Genomic DNA, 22,860 nt, shown 5'->3' with positions numbered 1-22,860 from the left:
GATTCTTGTGGTCTTTGCAGAGTAGTGCCAGTATTTGCTTCATCTCACCTGTAGCCTGTTACTGAATGTTAGAAAAAGTCCATCCGCCCTTCTAGACACAAATACCTTCTCAATGTATCTGGACTAAGTGAGGGCCACCTTTGGCATGAGAGACACTTTCTTAAAGAAACAGACACAAACTAGGTCAGTTTCAGGGGTGGAGTCTTGCAATGCTTTTAGGGAGAAGCAAATGGGTGTTGCAACTAGGGACGGGCAAACAAGTTCTGAAAAAAATGCCCCCTGCCTCCACCCCCACTCTATTGAACTTTCTCTTGTTTCATATTAGAGCTAAATGATGGTTCAATAAAATGTTTTTTTAAAATTTTTTTTAAAAAATAAGTGAGAACTATTTTCCCAATGCACCTCTTTCCATTTGGTTTCCGGTAGAAGTTTGGAATTTAGCAGCAATGATCTCTAAGCTTGTGGAACCTTTGGCCTTCAGAGCCTTTGCGATGGTAATTTAGAGTAAAATAAATATAAATGTTCCTTTGCTTTCTAGGGTTTGATCTGGAAGGGACTTTGAGATCACTCTTAACTGATGGTAAAGCTAAAATTAAGATTTGCTCATGATCTGGGAACTTGGTCTAAGCTTCCCTGTTAAGCCATTTCAGAAAAATTACTACAGACATCTTTTTGAAAAACATCTGGAGAAGCAGAGCTCATCAATTTCTTTGGCAACATTCTTCATCATCATAATTTCTGAGGCTCAGGAAGTGGTTTTTATTCACCTTATTTCAATTAATTAATTAATTGTGCAGAATAGGGATCTGGGTAAGGAGATATGTTGTTTCAATATCATTTGGAGAAGATTTGACATTGCCATCTTTCCAACAAGGGAGGAAAGGCCTGAGAAGTACACCTAAAGGCAAGGCTACATTTTGCCAGAACCTTCCTGTTCCATTTGAGTTGGAATCTAGGAACACTTAGAGCTGTTATAAATCGAACTTGTAAATAAGTTTTATAAAGATCTCTAAGCCTGTAGCCAAGCTCACCAGGTGACATATCTCCTCCTCATCTGTATACCCATTTCATTTCACCTGTTTCTTTTTTTGTGGTGCTACAATATTCTGTCTTGTGCTCTAGTCATTAATTTAATACGTTGTATGCCCTGAACTGGACTTTAAGAGCTCTGATGACCTGACCTGTGTTTGATTCATCAATGCCTTGAACTTAGTAGGTACTCAAAATGTGATTGTTGGGTTAGTGATGGTTCCCACAGTGGCAGAGGTCATTCTTTGTGAGTCATGCTTGTGTCCTCCCACCCACTCACTTGACAGCCACCTGTGATGGACAAACTTCATTTTGGAGGTTGGGTTCTCTATCATTGCTATTTAACATTTTCCTTGAGACTTTTTATTTGGAGGGAATGTTGCAAAAGACCACATTGATAGGTGACTCTTTGGACTATGCTAGTATTAAGATGAGTATCATGATTCTGGTCTAAGAGAACACAAGTATTGACTTACTGAAAATTTGCCCCTACACCATACCTACTGAAGGCTGTCCTACATATGTGGCATGGAGGGACTGTGCTGATAGGATGCCAGTTTGGCATTTTATTTGGTTGATGGTGCAGTCACCGTTGAGGCATGTTCCCATGGGATGTGCCAGAGAATCTGCTGATTGGCATGATAGTTTTGAAATCTACTTGGGCTCTGAGGGAAGTTTGATGTGTCAACATCTCCTCTCCATCCTTGTTCATCTGATATTTGATTATAAGCCATGAAATCAGCAAGGGATATTTTCATATTTCCTTTCAGAAAGAGGAATTAGAATGTGATCAATAGAAATGAACCCTTTTTGAGTTCAATGACAGTCTCTCACCAGAGTCTAATTTCAAACATGTACTCCAGGTCTAGGTTTCCATTTTTAAGTGAATAAGTGGACCACTTTGTATGTCCTTTCATAATGGTGTTCATCAGCCCGGGGGCCTTGAGAGGTCAGGATTCCAGCAAACAGGTCCCAGACGAGCATGTGCCATCGACTGGGGAAAACACATTCAGATTCACTTCCAAATCTGTAGGTGCTTTTGGCTTCTGGAACCTGAGCTGGTGCTGCCAGGTGTGGAAATGCCTCATCGCTAGGCCATGGGCTCCAACAGTATGTCTGTTTGCTTGTTTGTTTTGGTAGAGGAGGTGGATCTGGAATGGGTGGTTGGGGGGAAATAAAGAGCTGAAAGACAATTCTCCTTCAATTCCTGATGTAATAATAAATTATTGGTGTGTGTGTGAATTGATGTGGAGAAACATCAAATATTCTGAAATCCTAAAGTAATATTCTTGAAAGATCATTAAATAATCTTTATTCTGCTTCAGACAAAGGGATTATTACATTTAGAAGTTACTTGAGGTTGCATAGAGGTTCTGAGTTCAGCAAATCATAGTCTCTACAAGAGTTTTCTGTGAGGGGTGTCCTGCTGCTGAGATCCCAGCTCTGTGTTTTGGAAAATTCTTTTCTTTGGTTGGCAGCTGCTCCATTAATTGTATCACGCTTAAAACCCAGGAAAAACAAAGCAACCCAGTTTTTTTCTTGTGGCAAATCACTGGTTGTTACTATTATTATTGTTTCTATTCACGTCAATTCTTGAGCAAATGCCATGATCACGTGGTGTGCTTCCTTCCACAGCTCAAAGTGCTTGCCCACATTTGCACATTGGATCCTCACAACACTGGTGGGTGAGAGAGAAGGGGAAAATATTAGAAACATGGACAAAAATGGGTATGTCTCTGAAACTTGATTCTCAACTACAAGATTACAGGCTCAATTTTTCTCCCCTCAGGTGCCCTCATTATCAAAGAGTATTTTCTTTAGCAGTGCTAACGTAGAGAACAAATCAGCAGAATACGCTACTCTGAGCTGTTTTCTCAGTGCTAGAACTGGATTTTCTCTTAAGTATCCCCATTTCCTATCATTCAATTCTTTGCTCTCACAAGAACGAGTAAATCCAGCAAATATTTGTCAGAGTCCAGACTGTACGTAGCCTTGTGAAAAGGCAGGGAACACAGGGAAGGATGGAAGAGATCCTAGCCTCCAGGTTCCTGGAAAAAAGTAAGGTTAGCACCCAAGAAGAGTAAAACAGACAGAGACACTACTTGTACTGAGCACCAAGTGAGTGATGCAGACAGAAACTGCTGTCCAACCAAGTTCAGCAAAGACAAACATTGCAGTCCTATAGGATTGATTGCCCCAGAAGCCTTGTTGGGGACGAAAGAGGTTCACCATTTAGCTCATTAGGGCTAGAGGTGTAACCTTTTTCTCTCAATTCCTTCCCTTCCCGTCTCTCCCTTCCCTGCCTTTCCCAACCCCTTTTTCCTTTTTATGGGTTCATAAACATAGATGATCATTTTGCCTGTAACCCTGCCTTAACTTACAGTGCTTATGGAAAATGTAATTATTTACCCTGATGACTCTTGTGTAAATGTAGTCTTAACTACAGTATAGACATTTTTCTGAGGATTGCTAAGGAGAAGTCTGAAATGGACAATGTTCTCATGTATAAGTCTGTTAGGGGGGTCATGAGGCTAGCTCATAGAGCTCCCAGCCTTCCTCTTCTGTCTTTGTCACCAACAGTTTAATTTTAAGCACATGAAAACACATACCTCAAATTTAAATGATTAAATTTTAACAATCAATTTAACCATTTAAATAAAAATCAAGCAAAAAAAAAAATCATCTCTTAACAATAGCCACAATGACAATGGCAACAACAACAAAACCCTGAGCAAAATGAGACCTGGCAGCTGTTTGTAAGGTTTGGAGGTCCTGCACTCATTGTCCTCAAAGAACTTCTGGATTCTTTCCTGTTGGTTCTCAACCTTGAACCAACATTTCCACCCCCAACGCCCCCCCCCCCCCATCGTTTCTGTTTGTAAGAAGCAAGGGGCTTTGGAATGAGACAGTGGATGTGTATCCTGGCTCTGTTGCTTAATAACTGCATGGATCTAGGGGTGTTTCTTATTCTCTGCAAACCTCATTATCCCCATCTGGACATGGCAGCGATAATGCCTACTTCTTTGGATTCCTGGAAGATTAAAGGAGATCTGCCGTGAGATGCTTAGCAGAACCCTGGCATGTGTTAGGGACTCACTGAGTAGGGTAGGGTCTGGTTCCCGTTTAAGGGGTTCACATGGAAGGTCTGCTGTGATGAAGCGAGGCCGGGACATCTTTGCCCATTTGCACAAAGCTGGGGCAGGATTGGCTTGCATTAGGGGCTCACGGAGTGTTAGTCTGCTTTAGATCCATCACTTACGAGCCAGGTGAGATAACCTCTCTGGGCCCCAGCCTTCTCCCCTCTAAATGAGGAGAAAAATTGTACCTACTTCATCATGTTGCTATAAGGATGTGAAGACTTACTATACACAAAGCAATGAGTAGTTCCTGGCACACAGTAAATGCTCAATAAATGTTGACTATTTTAGTGTATTATACCACTCACTTAACACATTCGAGTGGAATTACAGACAGACTTCCCAGAGGAAGGCGGTTTCTTTTCTACCCCTATGGTCTTTGGTTCTTACAAATTTTAATAAGATACAAGCCCGGTTGTTGTAGCAGACGTCTTCATGTCATTACAGCTTCCCGCCATTGACACATCCTGGCTGACATTTTAGTAGGTGTAGGAAAAATGTTGTGGTCTGGTCCATGTAGCAAAAATATTTGTGGGAGGCCCCTCTGATTAGCTTTATTATTGCTTTTAATGCACTGCACATGGGCAATCAAACATGCTTGGAAAGAGGCCATATTGGTTTTAAAGACAGATGATCTAAAACTAGCTTTCATTCAATTGTGGACTCGAGAAATTCCAGCTAATGTTTCTAAGAGCTGCCACCAAATATTTTGTGGTATTCTCCCTGTGACTTCCAGTGTTGTTGTTTTTTCACTCTTTTCCCAGTCTACACACCCTACTCTGGGTTTCTAAATGATGTAGATATAAAATAACATATCTGAATTTTAATATTTTTGCTTTTACTTTTATAAAAGTTACACATGCACATAGTTTAAAGAGTCAGATTGCAAGACTTATTATGATAAATGTCAATCCTTTACCCAGTACCTCCTGCTAGGTCTCAATGTTTATGTTCCTTCCCAGTTCATATGTAGAAGGCTTAACCCCCAATGTGATGGTATTAGGAGGTGAGACCTTTGGTAGATACTTAGGTCAGCAATTTTCAAACTTTTTCATCTCATGGCACACAAACTAATTACTAAAATTTGGCGGCACACCAAAAAATAGATTTTTTGCTGATCTGACAAAAAAAGGTATAATTTTGATTCATTCACATCAAACCTCTATTATTGTGTTGGCTCTTGTCATTTTTTAAAATTTGGCAATCTGAGGGAAAAGAGGTCAGTGTCCCTGACTAAATAGTCAGGTATTGCATGTTTTAAAAATTCTTTAAGCACATCAGTGCAGCACGGCGCATCGGCTGAAAATCGCTGGCTTACGTCATGAAGGTAGAGCCCACATGATGGGATTATATAAGAGCTTTTATATAAGAGTCCACAGAGCTTTCTAGACTTATTCCCCATGTGAGAAGTCAGAGACTCTGAAGAGATCTCTTACCAACCATATTGGCGCCCTGGTCTCAAACTTCTAGCCTCCAGAACTGTAAGAAACACCGTAAGTTTCTATTGTTTATAAAGCACCCAGTCTGTAATAACAACCCAAACCATTTGAGACACCCTTCCCCCCAACACACTTTCCTGATTCTTAGAGGAAATCAGCTTCAACTGTTTTAACTGTTTCTTTTGGTATTAATTTCCATGATCTCAAAGTAATATTTTTAGTGCTCTTTTTAAAATTTCAGTATCAGGTATTTTCTGTTTTCTTCCACTTTTGAAGATGAAACTTTCTCTTTCACCAAACCTGTACCTCACCTACTTTCCAATACCTCTTTCAACATACTGCACATCTTCCCTGTTCTCCCAATACAATTATGTAGTAAACATAGTTATGCTGTTTTAACTATGTAAATGCTAATTGCAACTAGAATTTGTTATTCTATGATTACCTTGCTTTCTTACAAAACTCTGATTTTGCTGGAGTTAATAATGTCTTATTTTCACTTGGTTTTTGCTTTTAATCATTGATAATTCCCAAACTTCCTTCACTTGTTTTAATTTCCTCTCAATATAATCACATTCACTAATGATGCTCTTAATTCATTTTTTGGAACGTTCTCTCTTTCTAATCTCCAATCTGATGATTTCCCTCTATCCTTGAAATCTCCCTTCACTTTATCCTAGGGATCCCCTAGCCCGTGGTCGGCAAACTGCGGCTCGAGAGCCACATGCGGTTCTTTGGCCCCTTGAGTGTGGCTCTTCCCAAGCCTTAGGAGTACCCTAATTAAGTTAATAACAATGTACCTACCTATATAGTGTAAGATTAAAAAATTTGGCTCTCAAAAGAAATTTTAATCTTTGTACTGTTGATATTTGGCTCTGTTGACTAACGAGTTTGCAGACCACTGTGGGCCTAGCCCCTCTGTGGGGTTGGAATCCTGCTTTCTGGTTCCAGAATCTTCATGTCTTCCCTTCTTTTCTAACTTCATTTGTCGGAGAAACTCCTCTAGTAGCATCTTTAAAATGTACGCATGGGAGATGAATGTTTGAGACCATACACATCTCAAAAGGTCTTTAGCCTATCCTCACACTTAATAATCTTAGTGTAAATCTCTCAGTTGTGAATAATTTTCCTGAGTCTCTTCAAGGCATTGCCCCCATTGTCTTCTACCTTTCAACGCTGACGTCGAGATGCCTGAATCCCTGCTCATTCTTGATCTGGTACATGGGAGTTTCTTTTCCCTTTTCTCAACATTTTAGAATCTTTTCTTTGTCTCTAGTGATTGCAACTTCACAAAGATGTGCTTTGTGTGAATCTCTTTTACACTGTGGGGCATTCAGATTCTTTTAATCTGGACATTCATGGTCCTGGGAAATTTTCTTGAGTAATTCATTTGATTATTTCACCTTTATCTCCTTTTACTCTTTTCTTTCTTTCTGGAATTCCAGAACTGTTGTCTATTTTTCTTTTATTATATTTTCTATTTTTCATCTTTATGCACAACATTCTGGGACATTTTCTGACCTTAACTTATAACACTTTTGAGATTTTTATTTCTGATATATATAATTTTTTAATCCTCACCCAAGGAGTGAGGATCTTTTTTCCCATTGATTTTTAGAGAGAGAGTAGAAGGGAAGGGGGGAAGGGGGAGAGAAAGAGAGAGAGAGAGAGAGAGAGAGAGAGAGAGAGAGAGAGAAAACTGGCCCTGACTAGGGGTGGGGATCAAACCTGCAACCCAGATATGTGCCCTTGATTATGACCTTCAGCTTTGCAAGTTGATGCTCTAATCACTGAGCAATACTGTCCAGGGCTCTGATATATTTTTATTGAATTAAAATGGACATATCATATGATATCATATTTTTAACTTCCAAAAGCTCTTTCTTGATTGTCCCTACTTTTCCTTTTAAAAAAAAAGAATATGCTTCTTTTACATATTGATGATGTTTTTTTGAAGTGTTCACTTTCCTGCATAGTGTGTCTTCCTTCCTTGTTGCCTTTCTCTGTTTGTTTTGGCCTCTACTTTTTCTGTTAAAGGCTTTTTCCTTGAGAGTCTGCTGATACTTTAAGGGTGGGAGCTAAAAAAGGTTAATTGGATTCTCAATGCTCATGAGGAGGAGGTATTGACTGTAGCTATCTCTGTGGGGTAATCTGGCTGGGCCATTTGTTTGGGAAAACTTCACCTCAATTTTAAAGAAATTTTTCCATAGGTTTGTCAATTTATCTAGAGGATACTGTTCTAGTCTCCACTCTACATGAAAATTCTAGATGCCAGTCTTCTAAGTGAGTGGGAGAAAGCTCAGAATCCCAACTTGCAGAATGTAAATTTTAATTTTAATCCATTTGTTTTCTTGTGGCATACGGCATCCCTCACTCATAACTGTGCCTTAGATACCCCAATCTAGCAATGCTCTACTTTAACTTCTGTAGAGAATAAACTTCAGATCAGGTGAGAATAGGGGAAGGGCAGTTGCCTGATTATAGAGAATATGTCTCCCTTTCCTTCTTAAGTGATTTCAACCTACCATCTTGTTTACAGCCCTATCTTTACTCCCAATGCCAGAGATACCTAATGGTAACATCCCAGTCTTTTGGGGATATGGGTAGCAAAATTTGTTCTTGAATTTCCCTGCTGTAGTTTAAGGTTGAGGCTGCTGCAATTTGCAACATGATGGTAGTGCTCATGATTTAGCTTACCCATACCTGCTAAACTCACACCCTTCTTCCTTTGACTTTCCAGCTTCCCAAATTTTGTTTCTTCTTCCACTGTTTTGTCCTTGTAGATTTATTCCCTAAATTTCTTCACTCTTATTTTTTTGGGATTCCAAGAGATATTGGAGAACTTGCATGTTTCAACCCATTTATAACTGAAAACCATGATTGAGAAATATTTTTTTTTTCAGAATCAAAATCTGGAACATGATGTGAATGAGTATGGTATTATTTCAAGTGGTTGCATCATTGGACTACTTGCTTATTTTAACTAAACTGCTACTAGCTAGCACAGTTGTTTTTTTTTTTTGAACCCTCTTTTGTAATTGCCTTCACAACCCACAACATATTCCTTTGAATTTATGCAAAGGTAAGAATTTTATATTTCAAAAGATTTGATTTTTATTGATTTCAGAGAGGAAGGTAGAGGGAGAGAGAGATAGAAACATCAATGATGAGAGAGAATCATTGATTGGCTGCCTCCTGCACACCCCCCACCGGGGATGGAGCCTGAAACTCTGGCATGTGCCCTTGACTGGAATCGAACTTGGGGCCCTTCAGTCCATAGGCCGACACTCTATCCACTGAGCCAAACCAGCCAGGGCCAAAAGATTTGATTTTTAAAAGCACCCAAATGCCACATGGAAAGTAGGCTTGTAAAAAAGGCGAATGATAAACCTTGGCTTTCATTTTAAAAGATCTTGCTGATTCTGTAATGGACACAAAGTCATAAAATGATGTTTTGAGAGTATTATAGATTGTAGGAGTGGGGGAGATTTCTCAATTGCTTGAGACTGAAGTTTTGACTGGCCATGTTTTGAACAAGGATGTCATTACTGAAATGGTTCATAGCCTCCTAATATCAACATCAAGTTGTGTTCATAAACACAGGGGTTTTTTTGCTTTCCCCCCCGTTGTATTGAGATATAATTGACGTATAACATTGTATAAGTTTAAGGTGTACAACATGATTTGATATATGTATTTATTGTAAAATGATTACCACAATTAGTTACTGTTCATTACCTCACATAGTTATAATTATTTCCTTATATGGAATTGTTAACTATAGTCCATCATAGTTGTACATTACATTACCAGAACTTATTTTCACTTCTTATATAAAGATTCTCTTTATTATACCCATATTGGCCAAACCACTTAAACCCTTACGAGATAATATTGAAAACATTTCCAGTTTAGAATCTTAGAGCTGGAAGTGTTTGTAAAGATGGTTCAATTCATATTCATAGATGAAGATACAAAGGCCAAAACTGTGAATTGATTTACTTGCCCAGATTCACATACTAGAACCCAGATGTTGATTCTAATCTCAAATAGAAGTTTTATGTATTTTTAAGAATAGTTTGGGTGAGAGTTGATTGTTTAAGATCTTTATGAGCAAAAAGTGAATAGGTTTCTGTTTTTCTCTTTTTATGCTACAGAGGTGGATAACTGTGTTTTGTTTTTTTCCAAAGTAAAAGGGCAAAGATATGAACAGGGTATGAAAATGAAATCCAGTTCTGGCTGGTTTGGCTTGGTGCATAGAACGTCGGCCTGGGGACTGAAGGGTCCCAGGTTTGATTCCAGTCAAGGGCACATGCCTAGGTTGTGGGCTCGATCCCTGTTGCCGGGAAGGCGGGGGAGGGGGGGGAACGTGCAAGAGGCAGCTGATCAATGATTCTCTCTCATCATTGATGTTTCTATCTCTCTTTCCCTCTCCCTTCCTCTCTGAAATCAATAAAAATTATTTTAAAAAAATGAAATCCAGATTTGTAATAAAGAAAAATACATAGAAAAATGACAAGAGTCGCCCAGATTTGGTGAGCAGAAAAAAAGAGCCTTGAATGAAAAATTATTACTTATTTATTTTTATTTTTTAAATGTCTTTTTCCAATTGTTTTATTGCACATGCTAAGGATCACCAGCCCACCCATCATGCCCCTCTACCACTCACAGCCTCATTGCAGGGACGGGGGGAAGGGGAAGGATCCTGACGGAAATGACAGTAGTGAGCCCCTTAGTATGGGATCTGGTACACTGAGGTGTGGTCGTAGAACCCTGTGATGACCCGGCAGTTGTTAGGGGACACGTCACATCATGTGACAGAGGTGGTCTGGGTAACGGGAAAACCATGTTCCCATAGGCATGCTGTAGATGCTGACCAGGTTGTCCATCCCAGTGCTCACCCACCACTGGCTGAGAGGGAAGAACTTGAGACTGAGGACGGTGCTGTCCTTATAACCCTCCATGTGTTTCTGCCCCGGCCTCCCCAGTGGGTGCAGTTATAGCTGGCCATTGGCTGTGCCCACCACAACCCAGTTGTCCTGGGGGTTGGGGGGTAGGCTTATTATCTGAGACTCAAATTGGTATTCCTGGGGCTCCCTGACAGTCCTCAGGTCCCAGCACTATAAGCAGGTGTCCAGACCTCCCATCCAGATGTCCTGGTCTTTGACAGGTCCCTGACCACACTCTGGTGCCGCAGGTCCCGGATCCTGATGGTGCCATCAGTGAAGTAAGCAAAGGCCAGGTTGTCCTCCAGGTTGGCAGCCAGGGCCTGGCAGTGAGACTTGCAGAGGGTAGCTCATCTCTTATGTGCAGGGATGTTGCCATCAGGTTCCACATGCTCACACCAGCCAAGTTGTGGGCAGCCATCAGCAGGGTAGCGTTGTTAGAGAAGAGGAGGCAGGTGCGTGCACAGGTAGGTCCCGTGGGTCTGTGCACACAGGTGGCTGTTGTGGAACGTGTCCTCCACCATCTAGCCGATCAAGCTCCACACTGACTCCATCTCTGCCACAGGTGAACATGTGCCACGTGAAGCTTCTGACTGCTGTGGCCAGCACAGGCTTCCTATGTTTTAGCATCCACGTCTCCATTCTGTGTGGGACAGCCAACTTCGTGGATTGCCAGCGCAAGGTATGCAGCCTCTTCCACATGTCTTTGAAGTCTTTGGGGTCCCAGCATATGGGCTTCAGAAAGGTACAGGCTCTACAGCAGGCTCCTGAGCCACGCAGGAAAGCATCACCCCGGGAGCCCTGCCTGGCTCTGTGCTCCCGTCTTAGAACCCAAGCATCTTCGGTACAGGACTCTGCTCCAAAGTAGCATGGTCCTGGGTCCTGGCCTTCCAGGTCTGGCACCTGTGTGTCAGCCTGTGTCTCGGTTGGTCCGCTTTGTCATGGGTCCCAGCAAAAATCTGCCAGAGTTGCTGGGTTAGAATATCTTTCCCAAATTGGGGTTCAGAGTCCCAGGATGGCAGCAGGTCTAGCTGATAGACTGGGGAGCCATCCATGCCAGATAGCTGCTGGGCCCAGTCAGATGTCCTCATGGCCATGACATCTTCGAAGTTTGGCCCCTGAAGACTGGAGGGCTGGGTGTCAGGAAGCCTTGTGGCTGGCTCTGTCCCCAGGAGTCCTAGTAAGCCTCCCCTGACTAGAAGCCCAGGAGTTGGCTGCAGGTCTCCATGATTTGTAGGAAATGTTGTGCCCGGCTGTGATGTTCCTGTAGATCCTGCTGAGTCTTTTGGAGAAAGTAGTAAATGCTCTCCACCTGTGTCGGCAAGTGAGGGGGGAATGGAACTGCTTCTTGAGCTGATCCAGGGTGGCTCCATGATGAGCCAAAGTTCCTGGGGGCCTCACCATCCTTGGAGGGTGCCTCTGGGGGCTGAGAAGGACACAAGCGGTCATCTTCAGGCAGTACTCTTGCCTAGGATGGAGGCTTAGAAGCAGCATGAAGGAAGCTGTGGGGGGCAGCCAAGTTCAGGTCAAGAGGAATCACCTGAAAATTATTATTTATAAAAGAAAACCATTCCTGTCTTCACTCATTAGCTAGAGGACATAGCATGCTCTCTGATGTTGAGGAGGGGAAAACCTCGTTGGCTTCCTTCTCAAACAGCAGAGGAACCTGTCAGAGGGCAGCTGCCCTTTGAGTGCTTATAACACCCTTGTCTCCTACCTGGGAGCCAGAGAACAAACAGGCTGAAGGCCAAAAATGACCATTAGTAGGCAAACACATTGCTTTTGGGTCTGAAGTCATCTGTAGCCTCAAAACTATAGCGAGATGCACAACTTTTGTCTGAATTTGCCCATGAAATTAATTGACCAAACAACCCATTTGGCTGGGAAAAAGACGCTAATTGGACTGACTTGACCAGTTCATAAAGCAGCTTTGAGCCTGTGGGGTACAGCCCCGGCCACTGGTATCTCTTGCTGCACTTATCAGCAGAGATGGCTTCAATTTGCATAATGTAAGAAAAAGGAGCTCCACGGAATGCACAGGGTTCTGTGTCTCTACACGAGCAGTTAACAAATTAGCACAGGGGAAGCTTTTGCAAATGAGAGATTAAATTTCTTTGTTTATGTTGGAAATCTCCCTCTGTCTCTGTCAGCAAAAGCGCAATAACATTCCTTCCGTGTTGGGCTGGCTTTCAGTTCCTTTGTTATTTTTATTTCTTTTGTTCTTGCTATGGGCCTTTAGAGTGACCATCACTCTCATTAGGGTAGGCTTCCTGGGGGAGGGATGGGGGTGGAGTGGAGGTAGGGTTGCCAGATAAAATACAGTGCCCATTATAATATGAATTACAAACAACGAGTAATTAAAAAAAAAGATATATATATAATCTTATTGATTTCAGAGAGGAAGGGAGAGGGAGAGAGAGAGATAAAAACATCAATGATGAGAGAGAATCATTGATTGGCTGCCACCTACACACCCTCCACTGGGGATCGAGCCTATAACCCAGGCACGTGTCTGGATCAGGAATCGAACGGTGACCTCGTGGTTCATAGGTTGATGCTCAACCACTGGGCAGTAATTTTTAAAAGATGTATAAGTATATCCCAAATATTGCATGGGACATACTTATACCAAAAAAGTATACCTTGCCTACTTGACATTTTTATTTGCTAAATTTGGGTAGCACCAGAGTTGCCTAGGGTTGTAGGAAAAGGCTGCTTTCCTACCCTCTTCCTCTTTGCCTGGGACAGACTATATTTTAACATGCATCTGAGACTTGATTTCCAAGGGCTGGGACCAGGATGAGGAGAGTGAAGCAGGAAAATTCTGCCACTGGACACAGCCAGGGTCAGGCACAAAACCAGTAATTGAGATAGAGAATACTTTAATGTGCCCTGGCCGGTGTGGCTCAGTTGGAGTGTTGTCGCATACACCAAAAGGTTGTGGGTTTGATCCCCGGGCAGGGCACATGCCCAGGCTGTGGGTTCAGGGTTTATATGGGTGTGTCTGGGTACCTATGGGTGCATATGGGAGGCAACGGCTTGATGTTCCTCTCTTTTCCTCTCTAAAATTAATAAAAAACATATACTTGGGTGAGGATTAAAAAGAAAAATACTTTAATATCATATTTTAAAAAATTAAAATAAAAACAATCCTGTCTTTGTTTATAATTTTTCATATTTTAATCATTGATATTATAATTTTCATAGTTTTCTCACAAATATGCATTTTATATTAATTTTTACTTTTAAAATATTGCATTAAAATATTCTATATCTTGAATACAGAGGTTCTTTTGCACCCTTAAAATTTACACCTCAGGTGGTGGGTGGCAGGAATGTTTAATGTAAGTTTGTAGTCTCACTAAGACCAGAGTTTTAGAATTAAAATATTAGTTTTTCACCTTATTTGACTTCTATTTTCATATAAGTTTGAAGAAGCCTGTGGTCTTTCCTTATCAGTTTTAATATATTGGTTATTTCGATCTTGAGTGAAGTTTCTTACCTCCATTGCCCCAACCTCTGTCTAGGCAGATACCTTTTGGTCCTGACTTTTTTCTTCCTTTTATTTATTTTTGGTTAATCCTCACCTGAGGATATATTTTCCATTGATCTTTAGAGAGAGTGGAAGGGAAGGGAGAGACAGAGAGTGAGAAACATCGATGTGAGAGAGACACATCGATTGGTTGCCTCCTGCACATACTCCAACCAGGACCCAGCCTGCAACCAAGCTTCCTACCCTTGACTGAAATCAAACCTGAGACCCTTCAGTCCTCAAGCCGCCACTCTATCCACTGAGCCAGATTGGCTGGGGCTTGACTTTCTTCTTTCAAGGCAATAAATATTTCTGCCTCTCTCATTGCTTTAGACATGAGGTGAAGACCCTGGCTGTGTCTAGTGGCAGAAGTTTCCTGAAGAAGTTTGGAGAGACTTTGGGCTCAGATGCAGGGGGGCAGGATTGATGACTATTGAACTTTAATATCATCTTATTGAGTATTTAAAAAGCAAATTAAACCCACAATGACATATCATCTCACACCTGCCAGAATGGCTATCATCAATAAATTAACAAACAAGTTTTATCTTAACTGGTTTGGCTCAATGGATAGAGCATCAGCCTGAGTACTGAAGAGTCCCGAGTTCGATTCCAGTCAAAGGCACGTACCTCAGTTGCAGGCTCAATCCCTGGCGATGTTTTTCTCTCTGTGTCTCCCCCCCCCTCCCTTCCACTCACTCTAAAAATCAATGGAAAAATATCCCCTCAGGTGAGGATTAATAAAAACATCAAAACAACAACTACAAAAGGTGTTGTTGAGGATGTGGAGAAAAGGGAACACTTGTGCACTGTGGGTGGGATTGCAAATTGGTGCAGCCACTATGGAAAATTGTATGGAGGTTCTTTAAAAAATTAAAAATGAAACTGCCCTATGACCCAGCAATTCCTCTTCTGGGAATATATCTAAAGAAACTTAAAACACTAATTTGAAAGAATATATGTTTCACTATGTTCAGGGCAGCATTATTTACAATAGTCAAGATTTGGAAGCAGCCTGAAGTAGATGAGTGGATAAAAAAGCTGTGGAATACTACTCGGCTGTAAAAAAGAAGGAAATCTTACCTTTTGTGACAGCATGGATAGACCTAGAGGACATTATGCTGAGTGAAATAAGTCAGATAGAGAAAGACAAATACCGTATGATTTCACTTACATATGGAATCTAAAGAACAAAATAAACTAACATGCAAAACAGAAACAGACTTGTAGATACAGATGAGAGGGGGGTAAGGAGGCTGAATGAAAAAGGTGAAGGGATTAAGAAGTACAAATTGGTAGTTAGAAAATAGCTATGGGATGTAAAGTACAGCAGAGGGAATAGAGTCGATAATATTGCAATAACTATGTATGGTGCCAGGTGGGTACTACTAGTAGAATTATTGGAGGGATTACTTTGTGAATTATATAATTATCTAACCACTATGCTATACATCTAAAATTAATAAAAAATGATATTGAGTGTATACTTTAAGTAAAAAATAAAATAAAATAAACTAGTAAATGCTATTTACTGGTTTCAATATTGAAAAATGTGTTCTCTACTTACCTATTTAGCAACCACTTGACAGTGAACTTCCTCTCCTTTGGGGAGAGACTTTAGCACTGCATTTAGTAGGATTATTTTTGAAAGTGACAAAATCCATCATTCTGGAAGACATTTTTTGAGAAAGGCATAGGGCATTGAGTCATCTCCTTTCTTTCATGCTCAAGTTTCTCCTTCTGTCCTCAGAAAGTTCTTTCCCAGACCAGCTTAGGCTATGCCACCTTGACAAAAATATTCCATTACCTCTAGGTGACCTTTTTCTGAGACTTGGGAATGGAGTGTTTCAACTATAGGTCAGGCACTGGGTGACTTTACTGGTGCTCCCTGAAAGACAAGGCTGATGAATAGCATTTGAACCCTGTTTCCCTAATCCTTCAGGCAGAATGAGAGGCTCTCCATAAGGGTAATCCTGAGTGATTCATGATGCCTGCTTCAGCACAGTCACACATCGTATAAATACAAATTGACAGTTCGCACACTGGCCTCATGGTGGTATTTACTTAAAACCCTCTCAAGTACACTCCCAATGGCGGCCGCGGGACAGCTCGCTGGTTAAGGCTACAAACAAAGGCACCAATTTGCTGTATCCAGCCTCCAGAACCAGCCTTTTGAACACTCAGCTCTCTTTTTGTGCCACTTGGCACTTAACACCCATTAGGTCAGGCAATTGGCTTGTTAGTTGATTGCAAGGATAGTCATTAAAAATAAACAAACAAAAAGGTAGTAAACTGAGATCTGTGGATCATTCCTCTGGCTGTCCTGAAGTTTTGAAGGTGGAGCAAAAAAAAAAAAAAAATGGAGACAACGAAATAGTAAAGAGGTGGGAACTAGGTGGGCTACTTAACAACCTGTTAAGAGAGAGTTTGAGATGCTTTGGAACACAAATAAAGCCCTAATCGGTGAACGTGTAAATAGAAAAAACTCATATAGAAACCCCCAAGAAAATATTTACTTCCATTATTTTACAAAAAATCTTGTAGGTAATAATGAAAAACCAGTAAGCAAATGCCAACTGTTGTTGATGGATATTAGTGTTTTCAACGTTGGCAACCCCACTGCTTCAAAGAAAAGGTCAAAAACAGAAACACTGTTCATTTAGAGCAACGTGAAGGTCATCCACACAGCAGCATCTGGACTGCTAACCTTGGACTCAGGAGGAAAAACATATGAAGCAGGATTTGGAGAAGAGTGGAATTTACGTAAATAAAGGCAGAACCAACTCAGAACTGCCTCAACACCAGCTTTTACGCAGGCTCCTTTGGTGGTTAAATGTGGTGTGAAATAACCTTTTTAATGGTCCTGGGGAGCCTTGATTTCCTTTTTGTGTAAGCCCATTATGTGTTCACTTGAAAGGACTCCTTTCTGGTTTTCCCTGACATCCACCCTAAGGCTTCCCCCTTTCTTGTCCGGAGCATGAAGCAGCACCCTTTGGAGACCAGGGAGGAAGGAAAACGCCACCCAAGCAGACAGAGAGCTGGCGAGGCTCCAGGCCAAAGGCCTCCAGGAGGGAGCTGTGTTCTTCAAATCACCTGTTTTTACCCTTTGTGAATAACCATGATATTATTTTATTACTATTATTAGTTGATAATTCCCTTTTACCATTTGGATCATCCCTTGGCTTATACTCTCTACACTAAAGTTTAAAAAGTAGAACAAAAAATAAATCAAGGCTATAGAATAGTAACAGAGGTGGAAAAGGATGAGCAACTAATAACATGCTAAGAGAGTTGCAGACACTCAAGCATGAATAAAGCCCTAATATGTGTTGTTGACACAGTGCCACATCAGAGCCCAACAATTTGTTTACTGGGTTCTGTCAGGTGCATAAACAATCTTCTAAGTGACAATGACAATCAAGGTACCTTCGGTTTCTGATTGGTTTGATTTGCTAATAGCTTGTTTGGTTTGAAAGTACTCCCAGGAAAAGAGACCAAAGTCTTATAGTTTATATCAAACATAATTTTACCATTTCTAAGTGAGTACTTACACTATTTAGTTCAACAGAACCTGAAGATAAAATATACCAAAAACACAATATTTTTCTCTTAAAAATATTATTTATTTATTTATTTATTTATTTATTTATTTATTTATTTATTGGTACACCGTTCCCAGAAGTACTGCAATACTGGGTCGATGTATGGAAAGGATGGAGCAAGCTCCTATTCCAACTCCTAGCTTAAAAAAATCTATCGGGAAGGCCGGGGAGGGTTGAGGGGCGGGAGGGGAGGGGTAAGAGATCAACCGAAGGACTTGTATGCATGCATATAAGCATAACCAATGGACATAAGACACTGGGGGGTATGGGAGGCCAGGGGATTGTTAAGGGCGGGAAAAAAAGGAGACATATGTAATACTCTTTGTAATACTTTAAGCAATAAAACAATTAATATAAAACAAACAAACAAACAAAAAAAACACACAATAAAAACCATTTCGAGCCCTGGCCAGTCTGGCTCAGTTGGTTGGGCATCATCCCCTGCACTGACGGGCTGCCAATTTGATTCCCAGTCAGGGCATATGCTCAGGTTTGGGGCTTGATCCCCAGTAGGGGGTGAAATAGGAATTTTAGGGCTAAAATAGGACAGGTTTAGGACATTTTAGAAATTTTGGAAATTAAGGGGACCATGGAGGAAGTACAGGGCTGCAGAGCAGCAGAAGGTATATTTCCATAGAATGGGGAAGCTGAAAAGCTGCAACAGGTACATTTCCATAGAATGAGGGAGCTGGGAACAACAAAAGGTCTAATTTACAAAATGAAGAGAAGAAAGCCCTTCATCCAGAAGAAGAAGAAAGCCCAAAGGGAATAGGAAAACAATAAGGAAGGAGTGGGGGAGAACCTCACATATCCCATATGAGTTTCAATCTTTGAGCCTAGGAGTTACTATAGTAACCAGTCTAAGGGAATAGTGACCAATCAGAGGGGATATCAAGGCACCAGGATCTGCAGCCCTTATAATCCATAGGGAAAAATAACTCAGTGGGAACCTAAAAAAAAAAAAAAACTATCCTATATAATAAAAGCCTAATATGCAAATCGGCTGAATGTCAGAACAACAGGTGGAACGACCAGTCGCTATGATGTGCACTGACCATCAGGGGGCAGACACTCAATGCAGGAACTGCCCCCAGCCCACAGGCCCCAGGGCAGCCAAAGTGGGTGCCTGCGGCCCCCACACCTCCCCGGTCACCCCGCCAGTCACCTCAGGCTGGCCAAGATGGGTGCTAGCAGGTGTCCCCCTGCCCCCCAATCACCCTGCCAGTCACCCTACAGATTGGCCCTGATCGCTGGCCAGGCCTAGCGACCCTACCCATACACGAATTTCATGCATCAGGCCTCTAGTTTAATATATTGTCCTCAGATAGAGGACGCATCAGATATTAAACTGATAAGAACAGATACTACACTTGATCTTAGCCTTAAGGCTGAGAAGCAATTAAAAACATTTTTAAAAAGAATGAGAAATGAAGCCACAGACTGGGAGAAAAATACTTGCAAAAGACACCTCTGATAAAGGACTGTTATCCGAAACATATAAAGATTTCTGAAAACTCTGGACCTCACCCAGTAGCTCAGTTGGTTAAACCATTGCCCTAATACATCAAAGTTGCGGGTTTGGTCCTCAGTCAGGGCACATAAAAGAATCAACCAATGAATGCATAAATAAGCAGAACAACAACTCGATGTTTCTCTGTCTGTCTGGCTGTCTCTGTCTCTCTTTCCCTTCTTCTTTCTCTCTCTCTAAAAATCAGTAAATAAAAATTAAAAATACCCCTCAAGTATAAGAAAACAAACAACTTGATTGAAAAATGGGCAAACACTGCAAGAGACGCCTCACTAAAGAAGATACACAGACAGAAGATAAGCACATGAAAAGAAGCTCCACATCATGTATCATCAGGGAAATACACAGGAAAACAATGTAATACAACCATACACCTTTAAAATGGCCAAATCTGGAACATGAACACCACCAAATGCTGGTGAAGCTGTGAAACAACAGGAACTCCCACTCACTGCTTGTAGGAATGCAACATGGTACAGTCATGTTGGAAGATAATTGGTGTTTTCTTACAAAATCTAACATATTCTTACCATATGATATAACAATCATGCTCCTTGGTTTTTACCCAAACGAGTTGAAAAGTTATGTCCACACAAAAACCTGAACATAGATGTTTATAGCAGCTTTATTCATAATTGCCAAAAATTAGAAGCAACCAAGATGTCCTTCAGTAGGTGAATAGATAAACTGGTATATCAGAAATTGAAATACTATTCAGCACTAAAAAGAAATGAGCTGTCAAGATATGAAAAGACATGGAGGAACCTTAAATGCATAGTATTACTAAGTGAAAGAAGCCAATCTGAAAAGGCTTGATTCCAATTATATGACACTCTGAAAAAGGCAAAATTATGGAGACAGTAGAAATATCTGTGGTTTACTAGGGTTAGTAGGAGGGAGGGATGAATAGGTGGAGCACAGAGAATTTTTAGGGCAATGACACTGCTCTGTATGATACTATAATGATGAATACATGTCATTATACATTTGTCCAAGCCCACAGAATATATATCACCAAGAGTGACCCAAATGAAAACTATGGATTCTGGGTGATGATGACTTATCCCTCTGGTGAGGGATGTTGATAATGGGGGAGGCTGAACATGTGCGGAGGCAGGGTGTGATAGGAACTCTGTATCTTCCTCTTAACCTTGCTGTGAACCTAAAACTGCTCTAAGAAAAGAAAACCTTAAAATTAAAAAAGAATTCTGACCGTCCATGGGCATTTAAATTGTATAGTTTGTGCAAAATGAAGTAGGGACATGTTCACATTTGATGGCAGAGAGGTCAGCATCCTCAAGGACTCGAGGTAGCCCATCTTCTGGTCTGGGAAGGTGCTTGCATAGTGCAGAGGTGACCTGGTTCACCTTCCAGTAAAGCCTCCTCAGCCATTCAACAAAATTCATTCAACATGTATTTGTGGAGTCTTCTGTGTGTTCTCATGTTCTTCTTGAATTTTTTAAAATATATTTTATTTATTTTTTACAGAGAGGAAGGGAGAGGGATAGTTAGAAACATCAATGAGACAGAAACATCGATCGCTGCCTCCTGCACACTCCCTACTGGGGATGTGCCTGCAACCAAGGTACATGCCCTTGACTGGAATTGAACCTGGGACCCTTGAGTCCGCAGGTTGATGCTCTATCCACTGAGCCAAACCGGTTAGGGCTCTTCCTGAATTTTTATTCAGTGAAACCTACTGTCCTATAGTGCTCACTCATTCACATGCTCAAGGATGACCTTTTTTCAAGGTGAAGGATTCTGAGTTGTCTCATCCCCTCAAAAAGTGAGCAGGAGAGAAGCATAAGGAGAGAAGCCGGTGCCTCACGTACCCTTTCTTAAAGCTGATGTGGGAAAATTCTTATTTATTCCTCAAAAAACAATTCATAGAGCGGACTCTCAGAAAGTTTATGCAAAACCACCTCTCACCCTGGAGCCCTTTATGACTAAGGTAATCCACGCATCACGAAGCTCTGCTATAATTAACAAGTTGACAATTTTGCCATAACCTGCCCTTGGCCAGAGATTCTGGATGACACAGGAGTATACCATCTGGGGGAGGACCTTTGGTTGACTGGAAAGAGGGACTCCGAGGAAAGAAAGACAGGCAAGTGAAAGATGGGGTCATGAAAAACCAGAGAGTACAAAAGCTAAACCAGCACCTTCCTGCATCTTCATCCACTGAATGAAATAACCAATGAAAATAGGGAGTTTGACTGGCAGAGGGAATTTTGACTTCCTTGTGCCATTTCCCGACTTTATGTTAATTTTACATTCCTTTTGTTCACCCCCCCCCCGCCCCCGACTCCCCCTGTATTTCTGACAAAGCAACTAACAAGAGAATTTAGTTAGCAACACCATCCCATATCTCAGGTAGTCCTAGAGGCACTGGGCGAAGAGAGGAAATAGAGCAGGGAAGTCTTCAACATTGAAAACACAGAACCAACAAAAATACTAAAGTCAATGTTTTTCTGGCAAGGATGTGGCTATGATCTTATCAGATGATTTTGAGGCATGGTGCACAAATCTGACCACCTCAAACTTTTTAGTCGTTTGAACCTTTGAGTTTATTTTGGATAGCACCAACTCTTACCATCCTCAAAGTGTCCATTGCAACATTCCAGAATATAATTTATTTAGTCCTTCACTCCTTGTCATTTGGGGTATTTATTTTTCAAGCAAGTAAAGCGTGATACTTGGAAGAGCAGAGTAATTTGCAGTTAAATGGAAGAGTACAAACAATTAAACAACATTTCAAAGTACAGAAAAAAAATGCCATTATGGCAGCTCAAATGGTGTTTTTTCCTTCCTATAGATCATGGAATATGAGTCAACCCAGCCTAGAGGTTGACCTGAATTTTGGCATAATTACACACATAAAAATTTGGATTTCAGCCCAATGTAGAAGTTACCCTTCTCACTGCAGCTGCTGCCCTTCAGGGCTGGAAGAATTCTAATTCCCAATTGAAAGACATCCCTGGCAGGATCTGAGGCTGGTTGAAGTCATCTCTGTGCAGTCAGACCTATTAAGTACAGCATGGGTGGGAGGGTCCAGGCTACCGGTACCCTGAGGAGACAGGTCTGCATCTGAGGTTCTTTGCTGCAGCCACAAACCCAATCTAACTGGCCTGAGCAGAAAATTCATTAAAGGGTGTTAGGTAGCTCCCAGAAGCTCCCGGAAGGCTAGAGAACGAGGCTCAAAAACTCTTCAGCCAAGAACAGTCCCCAAATTGCCCCTTCAAGGTGCTGCAGGTACAGTCCCGGAACCCAGGACCAACGTGCCCAGCGGACACCACAGAGACCACTTCCCACCAGCAGCTCATGAAAACATATGAAGAGAAAACATATTATGACATAATTTAAATACATTCCCTTAGCATTGATCCTCATGGACTCATTTCTATTGTATGTTGCTTTCTGACTTCAAAAATAATACGTGTTTATTGTGGAAAATGTGCAAGATATCAACAAATATTTTAACTTTCTAAAATTTTATCACACAGGAAATGTATACATCTTGCTGTATAAATTCACAATCTATATTCTGTGTATGACACACACACACACGTTCAGATCACTTTCCATAGAACTTTTATAATCTCGACTTTAAACAAAGTAAATGGCTTAATTTTTTATAATCATAAAAG

At 41.1% G+C, this 22,860-nt stretch overlaps 3 pseudogenes; all 3 read right to left on the bottom strand.

The window, feature by feature from the left end:
- Positions 1–10,337: 10,337 nt before the first annotated feature.
- Positions 10,338–12,000, bottom strand: LOC102425539 (annotated as a pseudogene).
- A 5,742-nt stretch (positions 12,001–17,742) lies between these two features.
- On the bottom strand, positions 17,743–17,888 carry LOC111825957 (annotated as a pseudogene).
- Positions 17,889–18,964: 1,076 nt separating this feature from the next.
- LOC111825956 lies at positions 18,965–19,085 on the bottom strand (annotated as a pseudogene).
- Between the last annotated feature and the right edge of the window lie 3,775 nt (positions 19,086–22,860).

Source organism: Myotis lucifugus, unplaced genomic scaffold (assembly GCF_000147115.1).
Source record: "Myotis lucifugus unplaced genomic scaffold, Myoluc2.0 scaffold_47, whole genome shotgun sequence".
NCBI classification, from domain to species: domain Eukaryota; kingdom Metazoa; phylum Chordata; class Mammalia; order Chiroptera; family Vespertilionidae; genus Myotis; species Myotis lucifugus.
The sequence above is the reverse complement of the archived record's forward strand: the minus strand, read 5'-3'. Positions and strand labels throughout refer to the sequence as shown.